This window comes from Athalia rosae, chromosome 1 (genome assembly GCF_917208135.1).
Source record: "Athalia rosae chromosome 1, iyAthRosa1.1, whole genome shotgun sequence".
NCBI lineage: Eukaryota > Metazoa > Arthropoda > Insecta > Hymenoptera > Athaliidae > Athalia > Athalia rosae.
The window spans coordinates 22,212,695-22,238,129 of NC_064026.1; the positions used below are offsets into that span (position 1 = coordinate 22,212,695).

Sequence of the window (25,435 nt, forward strand, 5' to 3'; positions counted from 1 at the left end):
AACCCTCGGCTTTTCCGGGGGGAGCATGATCTCGTCCACAAATGAGAAGAACTTGGGAATATTACATCCTACATAGGTGTGAGGGGGGCGGGGGTGGTAGCGAAGCAACTTGAATGAGGTAACGTTGGGCCGGGCGCAGACTACTTTTCCTCCCTCGGCCTCGTAATTGGAAACGTGGTTCTTCAGAAAATCATCAACCGTGACGTAACAAGAATAAATAAATAATTAAACGTGGTGGTGCCAGTGATTAATGAGAGCTGTGCTTTGAGATAGCTTCGAGGGAGCACCCGGGTGCCATGCCATTTAGCTCTCCCTGTCTGTTTTCGGACTGTAATTGTATGTATACGTACGCGTGTATATACCTGTAGGCTGTATTGTAGCCGAGAGGTAGCAACCGTGTCTGTCGGTTGCGCGGAATATTAACTTCGCTCTTAGATTTTTTTCTCCACTCGCTCCGTAAGAATAAAAGCAAAAATAACGAAGATGATTATCATAGTGTGAGTTAAGAAAAGACTCGTCGATGGAAGAAAATTTGGGAGAAAGACAATTGTGTTAAATAATTCGGTTGAAAAACAAAAGCGAGAAACGGGAATAAGATTTTTAGTAACATTCGCGCTAACCTTTGATCTAACACCTTTAATCAAGAGATGAGAGGGACTGGGTAACAAAAGAAAATTTCTAATTCTTAGGGTCCTGTGCGTCAAGAGTATAGCCGTAAAGTTTTTTTTTTTTGTTTAATTTACGGTTATAATTTAATCATTTGACTTTTTGACTCTGTATCAGTTTGAGTTATTCATCCACAACACGAACGTGTGATTTACAAAATATGAAAATCTAGCGTGAGGAAATTTTTCAAGTATTCGTGGGTGAGTGACTCGCAGGTGCAGGGTTTTCATGAAATATCCGTCGCTGTGATATGTTAATTCTTGTCTTTTGACTGATTGTAAATATTCTCGCGTAGGTAGCGTACGTTCGATATATTTTTGCGTCAGATTGTCAAGGAATTCCTCTCCGTATTATTCGGTATTGAACCAACCACGATTTCTCTTATCATTTAAATTATCGAAGTAAACAACCTCTTCCGTCGCAGTCACGCCATTCGGTGTGTTAATTGTTAGACAAAATATCCGAGAAATTACGTAACCTGATTTTAGACGAAGTCTAACGGTAGGTACAATGCGCGTACACACGTATGTACATACCTGTTACGTAATATGTATTTGGTCGTGATATAACTATAGGCAGGGTTCGTTGACATATAAACGCTATTCTGATACCTGACGGAACCAATTTTGTTTTGTATCATATGCTTTTGTATTTTTTTCCCACCTGATTTCGAATAAAATCGAGAGCGGCGATTATTATCGGTTTTCAGTAGCTCGTTATATTAAATAGATATCTGCATTTCACTTGAAACGATACAGCGTGGTACCATGTAGGTACGTTGCAACGATATGGCTTGCGGACATGGTGAGTTTTTTTGTACTGTGCAATTGTAACGAAAAATAACTAAAATATGAACGAAGCACCATTTTAACGAAGCACGATGAAAGCGCATCACGGTTATAGCGTGTTTGAAGTTGCCAATCAAGAAAATTACCAATTGCCTAATAAAACTCAATCATTGTAACCAATTGAAAACATTATGCGAAGAGCTTTTCAGCTTGCGATTCAAATCGATTTAACGTAAGTTGGTTCACCACCTTCTGCTGCCTAGAGATAGAAGGTGGAATAGAGATAGAGGCAAAATTAGGCGAAGGTATTTGCATTTTCTCTTTATTCTTAATTGATTATATTTTGGAAAAATCGGTCCACCCCCATGTGACGAATGTTTGAATGATCGAAGAACCAAAAACTTTGTAACGTTTGGTGGAGAGAATGAAAAAAAATAATGGACGAATAAATAAGAATAGAAATGTATTCCGATTTCGATCACGTTCGGTCGGTCCACTTGACCCGCATAGTGAAATATCTATCCACTTTATCACTCACCTATTAAAATATATTTTACTCGACAGCGTGTTTGAAAAATGAAACGCCGCGGCCCGTCGTGTAACGGCGGACAAATCTCGCGCCATACATCTCTCTGGTGATGCCCTCCAGCGAGAAGAAGTTAGTATAGGTACCATATGATACCGCGCTGCACCAATACGGCGTAATCTGTAGGTATATATTATGTAGTTCCATTTCAACTTTACTATACATTCCGTACATCCACCTGCTGCACAACAAGGTGTAAAAGCTTGTATCACCTGCAATTTGTTACTTTTAGCGCGCATGCGATATACAAGCGTTTGATGTGTCTTCTTCGTTCCTATTTTTTTACGTTCGTTTTTTTTTTCGAAATGGAGAGCAGTATTTTCACCTAGGTGCAATTCTTTAACCTTCGTTCTTCCCTACGTACAATATCGAACCACGATCTCTACTCAGACTCGGCTCTTTTTTTTCTATCTCGAGGAAAACTTTCCTACCACATAGCCGTGTACGATAAGCTCAGCTGCGTAATCCTTTCGCAGCCTTTTGGCCCGCAGTCGCCTCCTGATATCCCTATGCGATGGTACACCCGACGCAATTTATTGGACCAGTTCAAAAAGTGCCCCAGGGCTTTCCAAACTCCGATTCTGTTGCTGTAATAGCTACAACCTTTGCAATGTTTCCGACCTGTTCCTGTCATTTGAACGTTTAACCCCTACAACCGGTGATTACACCCTATGAATTCTCTCCTTTTTAAGCACCACTCGATTTCAAACCGACCATACCAATGTAGTCCTTCAATTAGGTAGACTCGACCAACTGACTGAAGATATATATTTTCTGGAATCGCCTCGTTTGTTTACTAACTACCCCATTATGGATACGTACAATTGGTTTTAAACGAGCTTTTTGCTTTTTGACTAGCAACGGTTTTTTTCCGGTTCTCTCTTCATCCGGTACTGACGTATATTCAGAAAATAAAACACGAGCGACGTGGAAACCCGCAATGATACAAGACACTCGTTTTCCTATTTTCCAATTTATCGCGTAACGAGATAATGGAAAAATTTTCTTAGAGATCAAAGAGAAACCTATATACAAAGTAGTATTTCGTTTCATTAATTCCGGTGAATCAGACTTTGTTTATGCGCGAATCGTTTGCGTATGTGAATCAATTGGAGTTGAAAATATATCAAAGCGAAAATATCTCAGCCCTGATTCAACGAAACAGCGAGTTGCCGATGTAATTTATTTGTGCGAAAAGATTTGTCATTTCATTCACGGTCAACGTAATAAGGGTTACTGGAATTATTTCAAAGTCCTCTCCCACTTTCTTCCGTACAACACATTTAATTCCACAGTATTGAATCTGAAACTCTGATTCACCGTCGTATATCAAGGTGCATGACGTAGAAAATGTGTACGTACCACATCACGAATGTTGACTCACTTTTTCCAACTGACCCACAGGTATTAATAAATTTTTTCTTCTATATTTTCCTCGGTTTTTTTTTTGTTAATAACGTAAAAGTCAGGTCATTTTAAAATTCTTGAAAAAGTCGTTGATTAAATTTCTAATACTAAAAGAATAAATTAAAACGAATGGAGTTCGCTATTGGTTTTTCTATATTTTCTCGGTATCCTCTGTTATACAACCCATTGAAAAAGCTCTGACAAACAAGATATAGAGCGATGGAAAGGAACGCCAATAATCCAGAAGGAAAAAGAATGATAGTAAGACAAAGAAACGAAAAACTTTTAGACCACGCGGTTCCATTGTGAAAAGTGAATAAACGAAATTTCCAAGGGTGTATGGGTTCGACCCCAGCCATCCTGGGCCCAAGCATCGCAGAGTAGAAACTGGGAAATGGAATAAGTTTGATTATTAAATAGTTGTTACTACGACTCCGGATGGGATCTCTCTTCAGACGTGCTCGGGCGGGAAAAAAAGAACGCGCCATATAGGAAGGGACCGACACCGATCGAACCGAAACAGCGGCACTACAGACTCTCCGTGTATCGAATACCGGCTGTAATAAAAGATATCGTAATATCGCTGGGGCGTTTGTTGCAAGTTTTGCAGGGAGACCAGATATCCGACCCCCCGACGCAGGGGTGAAAATCAAGCCCGAGTCCGTAACTATCGGCGTTACATCGATATTTGTACACGGTTTAGCCAGCCATATTCTCGCAGCTAGTACGTGTTACTCGACGAGATAACTTCTCCTCGGCACACCACGACATCCTTTGTCGTGTCGTCTGTTCAAGACAGTTTTTATTGGTTGCCTACTCGGAGAAGTGATGAAGTGAGGTCGTAGCTTTAACGGCTGCGTAAAGCACCTCTTCCTCCGTACAAATATATCCATTCGCAAATTTTGTCCACTATCGCGACCCCGGTATGAAAAACACTGGAAAAACTTCGTAATCCATACCGGTGAAACGTGGGGACACCGTCACATCGATCCGATATTTAACTGTGAACTGATAACGATGATTACGATGATCGATGAATTGTTGTTTGTCAGCTATCTACGGATAATTAACCGACGATTAAATGCGACGTCATATCTTCGTTGTCCGATGGGTTTACAGTGTCGTGTAGGCGGTGGCGGTAGCGCGGTAATATAAAGAGGGATGGATAGGATGGATGCGATTGTCTGTCTAGCGGGCAAGTGACAAACGGTTCAGCGATAAAACAACAACAGAGCTGGCTAGGAAACCCGGGCAGTTCTACAGGTCTGTAGGATATGAGTTGAGGGATGATACGAGGGGCGCTGTTTTGAAAAGGGTTGCTTGTGTCATACGGGTTGATGTATCTGCATTTTTCCTGTTTATCTCGTCGACGTGATCCGCTTCATTCAAGAGTCTGCAAATAAATCTTTGCTACCGATCTATATATATATATACATATATGTACGTATATACGCACATGTATATGTATGTACGAGTCCGAAGTCTGGTGCTCGAGTGGATGGTAGAAGAGACTCTCGGAATGTGATTTTACCAAGCTCTCTCTCGCTCTAGTGCCGGAGAGCAAATACAACCGGAACACACAGAATTGCGAGACGGAACTGCTTCGTATAGCTACGGAAAGAGTTCTTCACTTCCGAATATCTTCGTCGTCTCTCCATCGTGAACCCTCCAGCAAGAGGTCGGTCTCGAACGGGCGGGACAATTGGTGATTCGAAAACGGTGGGGTGTTGAATCTCATGTCTGTGGAACGAAACGGCAAAAAACTAAAATTACACATGTGTATAGTACCGACGAACTTCGTTATTTCGCCCCGAATCGTAAAACATCAACATTAAACGCGAATCCATAATTTGCAGATTTTTTCATACTTTAATTTGAGAGAAAACTTTTTCCTTCGCAAAAAATAACGCGAAACGAGTACAATTTGTTCAATACCCGTTGCTTCGATTTTTCTCTGAGCTCTAAAATAAGAAAAATAACTAATCCCTCCTTAACCTGGTCAGGTAATATATTTTGTATGCTCGGTTGTCGATCAATTACATTAACGACTATAAATATGCATTACACATAGTAATATACATATGTGTAAAACGTATGAGTGTACGTGAGTTAAATTTTAGACCGACCAAAAGCAGGTGATTTGCCGTGTAAAAGTAAACGAGTTTAGAATGACGAATGAGAATCTTGCATGTTCTATTCACACCTCGCTCCCTAACGATACATGATTGCACGGGGAACAAATCACCTCGGACCTGTCGACCGCGTATAAATAACGGCAACGTTTGATTACCTCCGTCTTAGAACTAGACCAGAACATCACATATTCACAAGGTTCTTTTCTGCGTTTCTCATTTGTTTCCTAATTTCACTCAAAGTTCTACCGCAGTTGCAGTTGAATAAAGCAAGTCGCACCTCAACTTTGCAGCTATGGTAGCAAATCACGGCGAAATGATATGAATCTACATGCCGGCTGGAAAGAACGAAGTCAACGCGATGATATTTATTCAACATTTGTTCCGTTCCTACCCACAACCTCGCATCTCCATGGCAAAAGCTTCTGTGCAAGTGTCACACCTATATTACAGTAAACGTACGCTTGTGCATTCACTCCTACTATGGGTTTTATGTTCCTAATTTCCTCACCTCGTGACGTACGCGCGGCGTGTACGATTTTTATATTAATTGTATTCTTGTTCACGAATACGTGAAAAATTGTTTGGTGAGCATGTTGGAATATTTTTCCACAATCGCGCTGTATTATTCATCCGAAATATCACAAAAGTTACGTGTCATGTTTGAACAACGTTTTCGGTTCGTTTTATATGAATCTAATTTTCTTCATTGCTACTTTTTTTTTTGTTTATTTATTCTCGTTTACATTAGAGAAACTCTGTAAAGATCATTTACAATTCTGCGTGAAAAACCATTTATTTGATAGCGGTGCGCGTAGACATTTAGGTACATGGATACCGACGAGGGGTGCGCGAATGTCCGTTTTCGCTGGTTTCATTGTTTTTACCTTTTTTCTCTTCTCTTCTCGTTATTTTTGTCACACTGAACATCGCATGGGTGAATTATTATACATGTACACGTGTGATGTACCGATGACCACGCCCAAACAGTTTCCGATATCTAATCAAGGCAGCGCGGCAGATGTATATTTCCCTATTTATTTATATTTTCTCTTGCAAATCTGGTTTCTGAAAATTCGTAGAATTTAATAAGCAGAAATATGTTGTTCCGAAAAATTTCACGTAATAGTACAAGGGCATCGGAGTTTCAATTTCGTTGCATAGGTGGTCGTGTGATGTTTGATTTTATTCAATGTTTCCGGAAGCAAATTTGTCATCGTATTCATTTCGCATTTTCTTTTTATCTCGCAGTTAATGAAGCCAATGGAAATTGTATTATTGTTATTGTTAATCTTATTTCCATTGTCTTCTTCTAGTTCTCATCTTGAAGTTTCGATCTTATTGGATCCGCGCTCCGTCTATTTTTTTGTTTTATTCCACTCGTTCCGGATTAAATTGCATCTCGACCGAGAGGTTCTTGATCTTATCCGCTGTAACCCCTATATCGAGAATATTTATTTATGTCATCGTCTCCCACACCAACGGACTTCGAAATACTTTTAAATTTAATTAGAGATAATAAGGAAGTTCTTCGGAATTATCTTCGCTCGATCTCTCGTCATTTCTATACGTTCCTTTCCGAATTATCGTTCAAATTATTTCACTTCTCCTTCCATCCGAGTATATATCTTGAAATATGGAGTCGAAAAAAATTTCTCTTCTGCCATAAATTATCGCGTTTCTTCGATCACTGTCTTCACACCTTGGGGCTCCACACGTTACGGAATATACAGGCATGCATGAGATCATCTAGGGAGAGACTCGAGCGGTTCGCTCCGGATCACAAACCTTGACAATTGAATTATTATTTGTGTTATTACAAAGAGGGAGATACCGTAACGCCACGGGTCAGAATGTGCATGCATATATGTTTCTTTCTTTGTCCTCCTTCCTCGCTTTTTCGCCTGCGAATCATTCTCCGCAGCCTTTTTCTATATTTTTTTCTCTTCAGTTTTTTTTTTTTTTCCTCTTTTTTGTTTTTCGGTGATACTGAAAGAGCGGATCCACGATGCTCGTCCCATGGCGTTCTTATAGCGGCAGCAACGACGTAGCCTTTGTCAAGAAAAAGATCTCGTAAAGCCGACGCCATCAGCTAGACACAGGGGTAAAAATGACGCAGACAATGGACGATACGCTTGGTCCGCGGCAAGCAGCTTGAAATAGGGTGCGGGAAGGGTTATCTGGTTTTACCATCGACGAAAATATTGCACGTCCAGACTGCAGGAGAAACGGAACTTATACTGATGCTGGAAACGATGATATTATGTATACATTTCCCCTTTACACGCGTCATGTCGCGTTGTCTCGCAATTTTTATTATACGAAGTTGACGACAGGATACCTTTTACTAATTCAAAGTGGGTAGGAAAAAAATCCCTTCGGAAACCATGAATCCGAATAAAAAGAGTTCGGTACGATCTTATCGTCGAAGTTTAATGAATAATTCGTAGTAGGAATTGATCGGATGTACGAATTGAAGATTGCGGCGATGTTTGAACGGTAAAAGTAGTTAATTAAGACGTAGAAATTCTCATTTCTGTGGCTCAAGGGCTTCCATAGAATCTATATACCACCTACGCTGCGCAATTATAAAATCATGTCTAATTAAATTTCGCTGTGATCTCATCTCGGGTTACATGGCGCAAATTGCAATCTCTCATACCTTCTTATACTCACAAATACAGGTCCGTTGTACCTACAATGAGACCGAACTCATACCTGATATTGATTGGAAATTTTTCTAAAACCCCAAACAGTTTTTGGTCTCTCGAGAACCTCTCGATAACGAATTTCCCTCCGCGGAGCAGTTATCAACCGTTGTCTACCTTCCTAGCCTTTCTTTACCGTTTCTTCATTTTTTTCGTTTTTTATCATTTCTTTTTTATCAACTTCCTCACCGAATCCGGATTCATCTCAATTCTCATTTTCATCCTGTATCAAAGGAACTGGAACGTATACGACGTATATAGGTATTCCAAGCCAAGGCAATATTCACGGCCTCTGAAAGTCTAGCAGATGCGCGAGAGGGTGGCTCACGTTTTTCGTAACGTGTAAAGCTTTCTGCGGGCACTTCAACCCCAGCGTACGTATCTCACTCGCTCGAGTAGCCGTGTGTTCTGTTGTACGTACGTACGTGCATACATATTTCGCGTGTATAAATATAGTCCGAACTGAAGAGTGTACGACGTGAACGAGGCAACCGCTCGCACCACAGAGAGGATCCCCCCCCCCACCCCCGTCGTCGTTGTACACGTATCTTGTCTCGTGGATAAATACATTTATAATATATATGTATATATGGAAGTGTTCACGAGCTGCGGATCCGGGAGTCGGATATTTAGAGTTTCTGAATTTTGGTATACGTTGTGTACCGTACACGTGCCTACGCCATTGTGGTTTGGAAAGTAGATGTATAGCTACTCTGAAACTGGCGGATCGACGCGGAAATGCGTCTCTCTGTTCCGAGGGAAGTTAAATTAATGGAATGTCGTATGAAGCGGTATAAATACGTCTATGCATTCGTATGGCAACACACGAAGTGAGCAATAAAAGTTGAGTCGACGATTGCTCTCGCATAAATCGGGGGCCCTCTATATTTTTGAAATATATTTTTATCTTTCGATTCGTGAGCCGCGATTTCGGTCGTGAGTTTTAGTGAATTACGTACGTATAGTAGGTGAAAACTGCATTTGGTACGAATACACGGGGCACTTGGTTGGAAAAATTCCGATCTCTTTTATTCGGCGTAAAATAAACGAACGACGACGTGGTATCGGATTCCAATTTCTTGAGATAGCCCGACTACAACCTCCTCTTATTCGGGTAACTTACGCCCTCTTTCCAGATTGCAAGTTGCATCGTATACCGGGGAACAAGAAGACACACGCGAAGCAGGAAGGGAAGTAGCTGGAATGCCGTGTGCATTGTACTGAAGATGCGGTTTGTGTAGTGTGCGGTGTTGCGGGGGTGGTCGTGGTGCGGGAACGGAGCATCTTCATCGAATGATATTCTCGCTTTCGGAGTAAATCGCTTTTCCTCCCGGAATCGCCGATTCACGGGGGGTTCTGCGTAGCCGCGATGAGGCGGGAGTGGAAGGAAAGGGGGAGGAAAAATAAAACAGGAAAGCGGCCGTTGCCGGGTTCGCGGGGAGAGAGACACGTGAGTCGTTCCGAGCGACGCGGACCGACCGATACACAATGAAAGACGAAAATCGCTTTCGATTACCTCCTCTTTCTCGTTTTCCCTTTTAGATTCTTCTTTGTCCGGCACGCGATCGCGCTTGTTAGGTTCAAAATGGAAAAAAATCTACCGCCGATATATCATCTCCACAGTTTTCAGTGTCTCATATGATATACCGATTCTCCACGCGAAACCGCAAAAAATTCTCTTCACATTTCTACGGATACGTGATTAGCGTTTACGCGCGAGAGGCCAATCATTCGTGCACCTATTCGCGCGACGATCTACTGTGATTCATTCGAATCCACCCTGGATCGCAGCGATGTTGCGCGTACAACAAAAATCATTCTGGTTACTCATCTTGAAACTACATAACAATATCTCGTTACTTATAATCAAGGATTTTCGCTTCGCCACATCGTTGTTTTTCGCATTTGGGCTTGGCTGAAGTACTCTATTAATATATTTACCCACTTTAATTGCGTTATACCGTTGCGGTAGCGCTGTTACGGGTTGGTTGTACGTCGATAAAAAAAAATAGGTCAGTGAATTTTATACCGTGTAATATGTATTCTGGTAGTTTTTCCTTTTTCTTTTCTTTTTTTTTTTTTTCATCCCGCGCGCGGCTAGTCCCGAAGGTCCACATTAGCATTAAAAACGTTATACGGTGTACGTAGTAATATGCGTGTATACCTATGTACACGTGTAACTATATGTATACCGGACACGCATTATGTCCTCCCTGTAGGGACTCCTTTTAAATGAATGCCGTTAATTATATTAGACTATATAACAATCAACAGAGTGCTTCCTGCTTATGTTACATTAATTCTACTAATTTCAAGCACGGCATGAGTCGTGTAGCCGTTACTATGACTTGGAGTATGCTAATTTTATCATTGACCTTTAATTTTTTTGCAGGTAAATACGATCGTACTGCCACATAAATGTGGACGGTGGAGTTAATGCATCAGCTTCCGAAAATCCACCCATAGATTCGGTATGTATGCATTTACGAGCCTATGTGTACCTACATGGAAATAACGACAAATTTGCTGGAATTATATTACCACGTGCACGCGTGGCTGGACACAATTCGATATCATAATTGGTAAACTCTCGTCGATATCGTGCGGAGTAAAAACGTATCGCTGGTAATTTTCAAAGCACACACCTCTCCCAACCGCCCCTCAGCTTCAGCATTCGAATTACATCAGCGTGTATTTGAATTCTGCAGCAAAAACTGCGTGTGGTACAACGAACGATCTATTTATCGAACGATGATACTACGTTCATAGAATTAATTTATACGTGGTATTCCATCATCCTGGTACTCCACAACTATAGTTTCGGGCTTACGTGACTACACGCACGTACACCTATATAAGTAGAAAAAAAAAAAAAAAACAAATTCCATAAGTAGATATTATTCAAATGAAGTTCGTTTCTTCAGAGCTAATTACAATGAAAATGGACACAGTCGAAAAATGAATAGCAAGCGTCACGTATGCGCCAGGCACATTACACTCGTTGTAACCCCGGTCTAAATATTAATCGGCAAGTTACGTGTATCGTACATACGTGTATACGTGTTGTATTACACGCAGGAATTTTATATCGCCACGTTTCTACGCATTAGTTGTGCGTGAACCATTTTATTACGATCGCCTCGACTTGGTAGGCATCGAAAGGAGCCTCGTTTTATTATCGCGTGTGTATATTAGGTGTCCGCGTAGAGAAGACTCGCGTGCATACGATGTCCGTTATGCGAAGCGTACATGCATACGTCTACCGACCGTATACGAAATTGTTTTTCATAGTGAGGTATGTATGTACATCTATATAGAAGTGTAAAAACTACCCATGATACATCACTTGTGTGACGGATGGGACCACGCCCTGCAACCCAGTCACCGTAATGCTCGTTTCACCCGACGAACAACGGACGTAAAAATATATTTCTCTTGTCGGATGTAATGTAGTTATTTCGAAAAAAATTACCAGCTTTTTCATACCTTTGCACTTGGTCTCCAATTTTCGATTATTTCAAAAACTTTAAGTGGCCCGAGAGGGACATTTTACGGCGAAATCCGGTCAGGACTGCGGTAGGGCGACCCTTGAGAAATTCGGGAGTAAGTCTTTTTTCTCCAGCGCCGAGATTGTTATGGGTTTCAAGGCGAAGCAATGGAATAAAATCCATAATCGATCCCGGCATCCCCAAGTTTTCCTTGAAGAGTTTTGGTTGGGCCGCGTTTCGCGCTGCAGGCAACGAGATCAAACCCTCGATTCTAATGAGGGCCACCCGGTAGATATCGCATGCACGGTGATTTTCCACGTCAATTTTTTCACCCCATGCTACAGTCAGTCAACGACGTCACAAGACGTCGTGTTATACACGGAATTTTTAACAGGAAAGAAAAGGAATAAAATTGTTCTTTATTCCTTCGGATAGAATCTCGCGCCGAATTGGGTCGCGGTATATTTTACGTTTCGAAAGTACGACGTAGATGGAGAAATGTAATCTCGTAAAGTAATGTTTTAGATTTTCGGAACGTTGTCGTCGTAGTCCCGCACATTGGCGATTTCATTGCAGTGCGTCGAGGGAAATCAGAAGTTTGTGCAACGGTGTGTACGTATATAATCCCGACGTTACATCTGTGCAAATATCATACGTTTGAACGAATAATTTGAATTAGTTAATTAACTAATTATTACCTCACTTCGCGCTATCTAACTTTCAAGTCCATCTTTTTGTATTACGTTGCGTAATTTATCATCCAACATCCTTCGTGCATTGTACAAATTATCATACCGGTGCACCTCTTGGAATTAGCGTTACTCCCGCAGACCAAAAATTTCAGATAAAATGAGAAGAGAGTTGACCAAGATATTATTTCGGTACACATTTGATAAGTTTCTGACGAATTTACTCGCGACGTTTAACATCAACACGTCAGTGTTACAATGCCCCTCAGCTTTATCTCCGACTGTGGACATTTCGTTCGGTATTGGACTACCGTGTGTGCATAGGTCATAGAGAGAAGTTGGGTCGATATCCCTTCCGCCTTAATTTCTGTCCACCTTGTGTCCCGAGGTACCCAATTTCTGTGTTAATTGTACTATACGTACCAACATTTCCTTCCAGGGGGGTGGTCACCTCTTACAGTTGGTACACGTTTAAATCCTGATCACACACGTACGGTATTATAATATCTAGTTCATACATGTGTACCTACTTGCTGCGTTCTGCCATGTCTCTCCGCACGTCCGGTGTTTCTGATATTGTAAATTAACCCATATTCGACCCCTGTCAGTGTCACTTCTAGCACGTATGAATACTAACACATACATATAACGGTACTCGCAATCACTAATTATACACATACTTAGGCACGAACCCGTTTCGCACGTGAATGCGTTACGTTCACACGTAGATACCTAGCTAGTTAACCCCAAGGTGCGACTTACAGTAATATCGTTACCGTACCCCTGCATCCGAATGAAGTTCTTGCGGTGGATTCCAGATTTGGAGATTCTCGTTACCCCCACAGTGAGTAGTAGTCGCCTGTTTTCCCCCCTTTCGAACCCCCTTGAAAATCGTAGGCAGTTTGATCCGATAAAAAAATATATAGTATAACCTTTTACGAAATGCCCGACACGTCTGATACAGTGAAAAAATCCGATGATAAATTTTTTATTCGAAACGGCCCCGTTAGATTCGTCGTGGGGTTTAAATTTGAACTGCGTTCATTCCCACTGGAACTACGACCCCTGCCATGGTGCCTCGTGATTGTAATTCCTTCGCCATCGATCGCCGCGTCGAAGAAATAAAAATTTGATGTCCTATTAACGACTCGGGTGGTGCGTGCGAATGTGGCTGCGGCATGTGGCCAAGGTAAGGCCCCTTTTTTCATCTTTTTCACTCCATTTTTCTTTCGTTCTTTTTCTTTTGTAATACCACACACTCCATTATATTCGTGCATCTGCTTACATACACTTTCAGTAATTCTGAACACCATTTATTACAATAAGACTAATTTAATTTGAAATCAATAACTGTTCGTATATCCTCTCAGGTGGTGATTTTCACTTTCCGAAACTTACGCTATGATATTTTTCTAAATAAAAGATGGAAGAAAAAAATATAAGTAAAATCGATAGAAGTACAAAAATGGTGAAGAAGAAAAGAAAGGCTTGTATAGAGAATGCCGAAAGGATTCACCGAAACTTGGAAACGGTACGGAATTGATAAAATTACGAAAAAATCGGGCGCACGTAAAGCGTTCTTTTTTTCTTTTTGCTACCGGTACGTGTTACATCGGCGAAAAAGGAAATGACGGTTAAAAGCTGTAGATCTGTACGGTTCTTCGATACGTGTTTGCGATTGTTTCATAAGCTGCATGAAATTCGAATCAGGGGAAACCGGATGTACACCCCGCAGTCGTCATTTGTTTATTTCCTCGGGGTATGGTTTCGTTTCGAAACCTATGTTGTAGTGATAAAAGAGAAGCTTCGACCGCGCACAGCATTTTCCACCTACATTTACGTGTAGTATATACGTATGTACGTGCGTATACGTGTACCTGTACATAGGTATTTTCGTTTATCAAATTTTGAGAGGTGCGCCGAGCGATTGCTTTCAGCTTTTGCGAGTCACTCGCAGATTCCATATCTGTGCATCAGAAATCCATCGGCAGCTCGGCCGAATTTCTATATCCACCGAATACGCGGTTTTTTTCATAAGAAAAGAGAAAAAAAGTTGAAGAGAGGCTGCAGGGGTTTTGCGGGTGGGATGGCTCGGAAGTGACGATGAAAGGTGGTACCGTTGAAGAGGAGACGAAGAAGAAAGATGAGATTCGAAGAGTCGGGGAGGTAGAGGGTATGTAAATACGTCTCGGGTATTGGGTGGTGAACGAGGTGGCAACGATCCTTCCCGCGGGAGCTGTTCAAGGAACGCCCGTAGGAACGGTTTGTCGTCGCGGTTCCCCCGCAATCCGCGACCTTACTCTATCCACCCCCGCGATGCTGTACGGGGTTTAGCTACCGGGGGGGGGGGGGGGGGGGGGTAGTGAGGGGGCCAGAGTAGAAGTAGTCAGCGAAGTGCAGGGCGGAGGGGCAGCTAAGAGAGCGTTCTTGGAATGTAGATTATCCTAAGCTCGAGATGCTGACTCGAATAGTAAGTTTTGGCCCTTGACAAACGTTGAACTCATTCGACGGCACAGCTTTTTGCACACGAATTTCCAATTTCCCATCTATTCTCTCGCGCGTTCTCAACTCTACTGCTCCTGTGTTGCTCTCTTCTTCTCTCATCCATTTTCACTTTACCCCGCAGCCAGCCCCGCTATCCCGCCATGTTACTAACATAGTGAATACTCCTGTCCTCGATATACATACCATGTGTCCCAGAATTCACACTACAGTATGTCTGATTGCCTATTGTCAGGTGCCAGGGTTACGCTATAGCGCCACGTGTATGCACGGACCTTGGTTCAACTCACCGCCATAGCGTGACCTTGACGCCTGACTGTAGGCAATCAAAAATACTGTAGTGCAAACTCTGGGACACATGGTATACTGGATGCAAACAAAAGCTAGGAAAATTTGATCTGCTGAAAGTATGAAATTTTCTTTTATGCTAGAAGAAAATGTTTTAGAGAAGCACCCTAGCTCACAGTGTTCGCTTTAATAAGAATACCCATGTGTTGTTTTCTCTTGTACTCTTGTCCCGACTCAATGAATAAACTCTGGGGATCCAACACATCGGGTGTTTAATCTCTCACGGTTTTTTTCGATTGTTTTTTAATTTTTTCTTGTTTTTTTTTGTTCGTCTATCGCATGGTTGATAAAGTTTCATACGGGCTCGAATGAACGGCTGGTCTAGTAACAGCGTAGAACGTCTGGTGATACCTTACCGTGAACGTGCGAATTAATTTAGCACTCCCTCGAGTGTTGTGCCAGGGCCGCGTAGTAAACAAAAGAGGCACTGTGAAAAGAGGAGTGTTAGATGTACGAGGAAAAGAGAGGAGAGGAAGAACACGATATGGGAAACGGAGAGAGAGAGACAGAGAGCTGAAAGCTTTAACGAGAAAAAAGGTCAGAGTGAGAAGGATGATGTGTACCGTTATTCGAAGACATTTTGTTCCAAGGTTTAACATGGCGCGCACGTTGGCCCTGTTTGTTACAGTTTCTCGGGGGTTCCGCGCTCGCGATAAGGCACAGGGATGGCCGAAAGGCAAGGAGTAGTCAGAATCTTCTCGCTAGCGTTGTCGTGTAAACTTGCATCTTGTATTTTGTATTACCGAGGATGAGGTCGAAGTAGAGGTGGAATGAAGCACTGCGGTAATTGGGAAGGGTATTTACATGCGTGGCACGTCGTTTGGATGGAAGAGAAAGTGGGGAATATGGGGAAGAAGTAGAGGAGGAGTCAAAAAAAACAATGAGATCCGCCAAACCACAGAAAATTGCAGCTGTGTAGAGGAGGTACTTTTACGTTTATGGTCATATTGTATATGGACCTACAGCGCGCAGGGTAGAAAGAAGAAAACAGAGCAGCTCGTATATAGCAATCGGCCAGAAGAAAAGTAACAAATAAGGCCAGAAGGTGGAGATCGAACGTGACCAAACTCTCGCTGCAATTCCTCCGTATCTTTTGGCGCCAGAGCGCTAAAAGCTCACCATCACCCTGAGCTATTATCATTCGGCGATGTAGGGAGTGGAAGTGGTGGGACGGAAGACGAGAATAGGGATGAGATGGAGGATATCTCGGGTAACTCATTTAACGCTAATGAAGCTCGGAAAATATTGTGTCTACGGACCACCCCTGAATCCTCTTTGGAAACATAATCTTCTCATCACGCCGCTACCGGTATAAACCGATCGATCGGTTAGCATGTTGAATTTCGATATTAATTAGCACTTGTTTGAAGTGGAAGGGAAGAGGAAATCCTCTCCGGGTTTTATCATCGGAAAATTCTGTCCTCGGTGAACGTAATTAATGCGACCGTTCCGTTTAGAAAAAAAAAAGGAAAGAATATAAAACAAATGATGGGAGGAAAAAAAATAAAAGACAAAAAAACAAACTAGCAAAATCCTCTCTGACATCCAACTCGACGCGGCAAGGGCGGCTCCTCGCTGCTACCCGTGTTCGCCGTTTCACGTCAAGACCGACGAGGCGAGAGTGACCTGGTTCTCTTCTAATACTCGTGGTAATTAAAAATGTTACCCCACCGGCTCTGACCAAATTCTGTGGACGGACTTTTAACTTTTGTATCAGATTTTTCTATTGTACTACCCACTCCGTTCCTACACTTTCATAACTTCCCGCACGACCACTTTCCTCCCCTTATTCCCCTTTCCAACGAAATGCCAATTTATATTCATGAGGATTATTTTCAAAGGAATAAATGCGTTCCTCATAATTCTTTGTACTCTTATTTAATACGTATTATACAATGCTTCGAATAAATTAAAACTAGCCTGCAACCAAAGATTGACTCATATTTGATAAACTCAACGTCTTGTGTATACGTATACACAAAAGTTGGGGAAAGAAAAGAAAATGAGTATACAGTTTCAAAGAATATGTTATGATTATAATGCTCCCGTAAAAACCAAACTTTTTATTTCTCTCATCCCACCCAATTTATTTGACACGTCACGAATTCTACGATTATATGAAACCAAATTTTCAGAAATGTCGACTGAGAAAAATATGCAAATGATTATCAATCTGTGTAGCTTTTTAATTGCTTCGTAGTGAAATCGTTAAAGTGGAGAATTATGTGGTCAGCGATCTGAGGTACGGATTTTCCGTTGTCGACACTCTCGTGTTGTAACTTGGCTCTAGGACTTGTAAAAATATCCTAGTATTAGAATATCCTAGCCTTGCATGTTTGACGATTGTTTTCCGTGGGTTTCGTTCGTTACTCGCGTATGCGGACCGAGTGTATTCGGAGCCTCTAAATCGACAGCTGAGTTTACAAGGGCTTTGAATTTTCGAGCTTGCTCATATAATCAACGTCGAGCTCTCGGGCGATATAAGCACGCGCCTCTCATCCGAAAATTGGTTCACGCAAGTGTAACAACTAAACAATCCGTATTATGTAGACGATACTCGCTCGAGGATTTTGGACCGGTATAATGAGTGAATCCCTCGGGTTTGTTAACTCCTTTACTCTACGTTGAAGGATTATTAAAAGCAACCCTCCTCAAATCACTGAAATTATTCTATATCTCCAATGTTACAACGCAGAGTTTATAAATCCTTCACGTCCCGTCAACTGCTACGTACGAAACGTCGAAAATATTTCACCTACACCCTTTTCAGGCAGATACGAATCCACTAATACGACATGTGAGTGGATGAAAATATTCGTTATTTTATCACTCAGAGATAATTGATCCAAAGATAATTAATTACGGATTCGATTCCATCAGAAATCGGACGCAACAGTCGCACCTTTTATTATATCAAAGCCATTAACCTCACTCATTATTTGATCGATAATCCCTCTTCGGGGTATTTATACGACAGAGGATAGGATATCACGTTTCTGCGAGCTTTGTTTCGGGTATAACAGTTCACGTCAAGATAATAAAGATTTTCCGTCAGTTTTGTTGCGCACGTGTTGCACATTGAATAACGGTGAAAAAAGTCCGATGAAATTCTTTCCCAGCTGTCTCGTTTCTTTCCGTAACCAGAGTAAAAACTGTATATTCATTCATGCCCAGAAAAGTATAAAGAGTAAAGTAAATTTTCGGGAGAAAAAAAAAAAAAAAAAAAAAAAAAAACGATGACGATATTTTGTTTTCACATTCTCGACGTTATATAATCGAGTCTGTTTGCAAAGGATCAGATGAGTTATGTGTGTAGACTCCTCTGAGTAGGGACCCAATTTTCTAAGAATAAGTTCGCCTACGGGCACGCAGAAAGCAAAACAAGGAAAAGTGTATATCAGTTTCTAAAGTTGATCCCATTTTTTTTTTTTTATTCTCGTAGGGTAGCAAGAGTTTGTTTCTGCAGCAAAGACGAGACATGATAAGTGGAGGAGCACCAAGTTCTTTTATCTTCCTGCTCCTTCTCCTCCTCCTGTTCGTCGTCATTTTCATCCTCGTCCCCCTTTTTTCCTTTGGATGTTTTTTTATTTTATCGGTAGCTTTTGCCGAGGACAAGTTTTCTGCGAAGCAAATATGATTGTGGCGAAAGGAAAGTTACAAAAGAGAGATGGGCGCGGGAACGAGGGGACTTCGTTATATGGGGAAAAATGAGCCTTCCCTTTTAGCTTAACGAAAAACGTTAACTTGTCAAAAATGGTTCCGTAGAATATCCCTGCCGTCGGTTTTAGCTCACTCTTGCTTTTTCACTCGGTGTGGATCGGAGCTAGCCGATAGGCCTTGAAACTTGCAAGAAGTAAAATACACGAGGGGGACATTCATCTGCCTCGAAGCAATTACCTAACTTCGTCAACCCGCCGACCGTCTCAGTTAATTAACGGTGACATTTTTTATCCTGGTTACGCTCTGGAGTAATGAATGATATTTGGCAATTATTCGTAAGCTAATGCATCGTAAGAATGACAGGTTATTCCGTATCAAATTCAATTTGAAATCGGGTGAATTTTCTGATAAAGATTTTTTTCAAACTGAACGACCCGAGTTATAGAACGTCACTTGAAGTTCGGAATAACCTTTCGTTTTTACTTCTTGACAGAGCTTAACCTCGGTGGCCCCGGCAGCCCCTAGAGGCTTAACAGAGAGCGGCGGAAGTGACGTTTATTAAAAACCTCAAGATAATCCTCGCTTATCTCGGGGGTGGTTCGACACAATGATAAAACAGGGAGCTCCGCCCCGCGTTGAGCTTTCACAAAAATGCTCCTAAAACTTTTCAGCCCGAAATTAGACGTTGACCTCAAAATGGAATTGACTTACTCTCGGTCAATCGCCACAATCACGATGCGCATTGAATGAAAATATTTTTCGAACTGGTATCAAAGTCATCACCGTCTAGAGAGCCCGGAAATTAATCAGGAAATGAGTTGACCTGTCAAGTTCCAGAACACGTGATTCCTGTTCAAGGACAACTAAGTTGTAGCATGCATGTTACGTATCTGATGAAGGGCGGTGGTAAGTTCATTTATTCATCCGTCGTCGTGTCATAAAATATCATTTCATATCTAGACGTTTTGCGGTGTTCCGTCACGTGTATCGCGTTATTCGATTTGCCGTTCAACGCTTCGTGAAATCTGAATCAGAATTCGCGTCGATCTACGACACAGCTGAGCTAGTTCAGTCTCATTTACTTTGTGTGAAGAAATTGGGCTGATACGCGTCTGCATCTTGAATCGTGATGCGCTGCTCTGCTTCTCGCATCTAACCTACATCGAGTACGTATATACCTATATCTATGTAAATGTATATATGTGGATATGTGTGTAGGATTTGCACGGCAAGTTGATCGTATGTGTGTACCCATGTATGTACGTATGCCGAAAGGTTTCCTACTACGACAAATCTAGGACTCGCTTTGAAAGGGTTTGCATGTTTGTGAACTCTATTCCCTTTGAGATGCGTCGTAGTTTCCTTGAAAGGAAAAGTTAATTTGAAAAGTTACCAACGTCTTTTAGGGGCACATATAACGACGAAGTTCTTACTTCAACGTATAGAGTCCGTGGATATGACGACTACGTACCCTTCATGATAAGATGATCCTTGAACTTGTCTATCGCTCCTGCTGTATATGTATACTCCGTGGGATTCGAAAAAACGAGAAAAATGTTGAAACTAAATGAAAATTGTTTCATTTTTGTGAGACGATTTATGAACTTGGGTAATTTAGACAACTACTACAATAACGTCAATAGTTTTACTTATTCGCAAGCGTAAACGTTTTCTGTTTTTTTTTTTTTTTTTTTTTTTTTTTTTTTTTTTTTTTTTTTTTCTCTAGCAATTCAGGGGAAGCACAAAAATGTGATAAACTCTTTAAGGATATACGAGGCAATTTTTCAACATCCAGGTCTGCCCATGTAATTTAAATTTATGAGATTATTTTATCAGTACGTCGGTACGGCGCATTACTAGTCGATAACAGGATTTACACGGACGGAGCTCACCTCTGCCACCTTTAAAATAAATCTAATATATGATCGTCCTACATTCGCTCGTCTATCAACATCGGTATAAGTTTATAAGTAAAATTTTGTATGGGCCTGGTAGCTACGTGATGCTGCAAATTGATTCATTGCCACGTTCAGTCGAAACGGCAAACTTGTAACTTATGATCTGACGGTGTGTCATGCGCGGACTATTTGGCGATAAAGTGAAAAATGGGAAGAGAGTTCCTCCCTCCCTAAGAAAGGCGTGAATTTACAGCGTCGAGATTTATGTACTTCTCGAGATCAAGTGCCGAGGAAAAAACACATTCCTCTCGGTAGCGAATCTAGCAGTGGCAACTTTATTAGAAAGATGTCCAACCAACGGAAAGATGGTATATTCCTCTTGTGATGGCAACGTTTGCCATGAAGATTCCCATCTCTCACTCCTCAGCTTTTCCCTCCCCTTTTCTCCACTCCCATTCCCTACTCGTGGAAGCTTTCATGTTTTATCAACGGAAGTCTTAAACACGTAACAATTGACTGACGAGAGATGAGCCAACCAGGTAGCGCACGTATAGGTTCCTCAATGTCTTGAGGATCGAATAATATTCCGTGCAATGCGACCGTTTATCTCTGCCCATGTTTTGCTCATTTACATTTTCCGATGGCTAACCTCGTGAGAGAGTCTGACTGACAATGAGCCAAAATCAAGAAGAGTAGCAATAGAGCTCGCTGATGGAGGCAGGGAGGATGGAAAGATGGGAAGAGGCGCTTCTTGTTTTCCTATTGATCACCGTGGTGGAAAAGTAGACCGTGGCAAAGCGAAACAAAGCACGCAAATAACAAAACCGGGCAGAATAACTGATGAGACTCGGAGGCCGTGCTCGCAGACCAGAAAGCGGATGAGGTACGCAAGAAGCGATTGATGAAGCTTACGAGGTCGACGTGCTGCGTCGTTGGAGACGCCGGAGCCTATGATCGTTTTCCAAAATTTTTTATACGCGTATCACAGAAACAAGGAACAGCGAGAATGAAATATCGTTATAGACTCATGATCATACAGATGTAAGTGCAGTAACCACTTTATCGAAGGCCTATTTTTGGGCGCTTTTTTTAAGCGCTTTTACAATTGTTTTTTCAATTTTACCGAGACAATGACCGACGGTAAACCGCGTTTCTGCGATGTCGTGTACATCACGTGTATCGGAAATTAAACTGAGGGGCACCATCTCGTTTCTATAGTCGCAAGCAAACGCGTTGGATAGACAGAGGCGAGGAACAGCTATATACTATACGTAATAGCTGTCTTGAGGATATATTGAATCAGCACAGGGGAGTTCCTAAAGCTCCCTCGAGCTTACATTCTATCCGATTGTCAATATAATGACACATCTACCGATTTCCTCGGTTGACCTTAACCAGAGGCTTGCGACTCGACTTCTTTTCAGCGACTGTCGGACTATCGGATACAGCGTCTACTTCTACACAGTGGAGTGTCCGAACGGATATTGTACATCGGGCCAATTTCTGCCTTCAAAGTACACATATACAAAAATAAAATATAGGATATGCTCGACTTATGCTCGTCTGACTGGTTGCTGTTGCCACTGCCACAGATATGTACTGTACTTTTCGATAAGAAAAATTCTTTAAAAACTTTTCCACTCTTCATCAACCGCAGTTTGTATACAAACTCATGTCAGTCTACTACCGATAGCCGTATGCTGAGATGTTAAATTGTTAATGTATTCCTTCTCCTCTCACGCTTCGAAGTTTTCTATTCGGTACATAAGGTAGCAGTTGATACGGGTAGGTTAGAGGCGTTCCCCGTACACATAGCTGTGAAACTGAATACGTTTCATCCCTTTGCCAATTTTCAATTGCCTCCCTCCAATGGACTTGACTTCTCTCCAACCCGTTGCAACGGTCTAAATCCTTGCCCCCAGCTTGTTTACTTCTCGGGTTCTTCATCTTCGGGGCAGACATTGATTTATATTTAATATTATCCGGAAATATTTTCTCTAGACCTAAGTCCCACGCGTTGGATAAAAAGTGAGCTATCTGTTGCGAATCGCTTGGAAGATGTCAAATAAAAATGCCGATAAGTTTCTCTCTCTCCGTCTGCGTTAACCTAGTTGATTATCAACGTCTCGGCGCAAATGGAGGTTCGAAATCTAATTTCGGGAAATTTATAGCAATTCACCGGGCTTTAGCATCAACCAGATGCTGTCTAATTGTTCGTTGAAACTATAGGGCCGTAACGCTATCCAGCGGCGTTTTATTCGCGCGTTAAAACACGTTCATTGATATATATAAGTTGTATACCAGTTACAGTTTACTGCGGCGAAAGAGTAACTGCCGAAACGCACTAAACTTGAACATATGCAAATAGAGGGTACCTACGTGTTATTCTATTCTTACCACGAAACGAGGGACTTGTAAGCAGCAGAGGAAAACGAAGGATATATAACATCGACTGCGCAGACCGATTGTCAATACGCCGCGAACCTCCTTGAATTATCCTACGGGTTCGGGGTGCACGCACGTTCGTTTACCCCAAAACCCTTCACGGTACGATCTTCTGATCCGTAGAGTATACAGTCGTACCTTTGCTCCTATAACCTATGAGGCTCCGTCCTCAGCTCTGAATAGATTTTATATCTGTTTTTTATGTACATAGTATATCTTCTTATCGTACGTCACGTGCAAAGGTAGTATCATACGTAAGGTGCCTATTTATGCAAAAAGATTCCAGTCGATTCTTCGCCTCCTTTTTTCGGTTGCACCATATCGACACTCACTTTTTATTCGGGGTGCGTGTACGCATAACGCCTTTTACGTCCTGAAGACCGAACGTTCGTTTCCAGCCGTTTCGATCCACCCTATCCCTCGCGCGTCAGCTTTTACTTTCTCTTCAATACAATGGAACGGTAAAATGATGAAAATGCATCCGAAAATAATTCGTCATTTTTCGAACAGTTTGAAGTTTCGGAAATTCATATGAACTTTTTATCTAGAATGTATAGGAATTCTTGCCGGTTGATTCTACGGATAAATTTCAACTGGTATTGGTGTACTATTTTTTACGTCATGTACCAGATTCCCATGAAATCGTAATTGAATCTGCTCTCTCTCTCTCTCTCTCTCTCTCTCTCTCTCTTTTTCTTTTGTACCTTTTTTTTTTTGCTATCGGCAGGTACATTCGTGTATATATAGTTATATGCCTAGTCGGTGTATCGCGGCATGTACCGGCGTTGAAATACCTATATTATGTGATAAATTCTGAACCGTTCGTTCCACCGTGAATTGCCGCAACGCCATCGGTTCCAGGCAAATACGAAATTTAAACTGCGCATCCGGACCATGCGCGGCTGAAGGAAGCAACTCCTAGGGTAAGTTGCACTTGCCGCTGCTGCTGCTGCAGACTATCGCATAGTTTGTAAAATTGAAGCGGAGTTGCTCAGAGTTAAGTGGCGATCGAACGTGCGACAAAGGGCTAACTAGCCCGGCACAGCATGCACAGGCGGTACGCGATAGTCTGAAGAAGGCAGGCTTGTAACGGGAATCCCTTAACTATATAACCGCGTAGCTGTGGTTCGGAAATAGCAGGGCGTAGAGCTAGACTTCACGACGGAAATTGGTTTAAACTCCGAGTCTTTCCTAATCGACCCTATCTATACCGTTACGTATATACATATACATGAGGGAATCAAGTAGAAGGAAATCAATAGCAAATTTTCGTCGCGCTTTAATTCAGATCGACTACTACCGCTACACTTGAACAATCGGCGAAAAATAAGAAAGAGCTAGATGATTCGAATTAGAAAATTGAATGGTATGGTTTTCCAATCGTCAAATTCACGTGGGGTCCCGATTAAGTCATAAGTTCCGACGAGAGTTTCAGTTTGATGGCCGAAGATTGTTTTTTTTTTCTGATTTATAGTTATATCCTGGGAAATATGAAAAAAAATTTGTGTCCCGTGATTTCTGACAATGAGTTTACGAGTTGATAATTTTCCGCGTGGGTGCAAATCATAAGCCGAGCATACCGATAAAGAGAGACTCGAAACTTTGATTCCTTGGTATTGAGGTTTTACTTACTCTGGGAATTTGAATTCGTCGTGGATAACGACGTTGAGAATTGTGATGCAAAAAATGAAGGATCAAAAGCGGCACTCACGGCAGAACCGTACACGCATACGGATTTCAGATGCTGTCTAAGATCTGATACCGAGTCGCGGTGAATGGGCGTATATATTTTGCCGTTGGGTATAATTGGATTGCATTCGAATTTGACGCCAAAATTCCAGCAACGAGGGAGGAGTATCGCCTGGAAATGGAAGCTGAGGGCGATCCACAGTGATTATTAGATACGCTGCTCGAAGAACGGATAGAGAAAGACAGACAATACCCAGAACCGAGAGAAAGTCAGATAGTCGATGAACTAGGGACACAGACAGCGATCCTACGATGGTATTGGAGGGCAGGTGGAAGACGTTAAGAGGCACTTCGTTTGTCGCATTTACAGTCGAAGCACGGGTCTGTCAACATCTGCGTAACTAAGGCATGGTTGGCTTGCGGCAGCTT

General features: G+C 41.9%; 1 protein-coding gene and 1 long non-coding RNA gene across 5 annotated transcripts in view; both read left to right on the top strand.

Annotated features, from left to right (window-relative positions):
• The window catches only part of LOC105691325 (fasciclin-3), a 225,933-nt gene that overhangs the window by 99,996 nt on the left and 100,502 nt on the right, over window positions 1-25,435 (top strand). The window lies entirely within an intron of this gene.
• The window catches only part of LOC125501909, a 94,660-nt gene that overhangs the window by 19,282 nt on the left and 49,943 nt on the right, over window positions 1-25,435 (top strand). The window contains exon 2 of the long non-coding RNA XR_007279646.1: window positions 10,680-10,758. This is a non-coding gene — a long non-coding RNA (uncharacterized LOC125501909). The remainder of the gene's footprint in view (window positions 1-10,679; window positions 10,759-25,435) is intronic.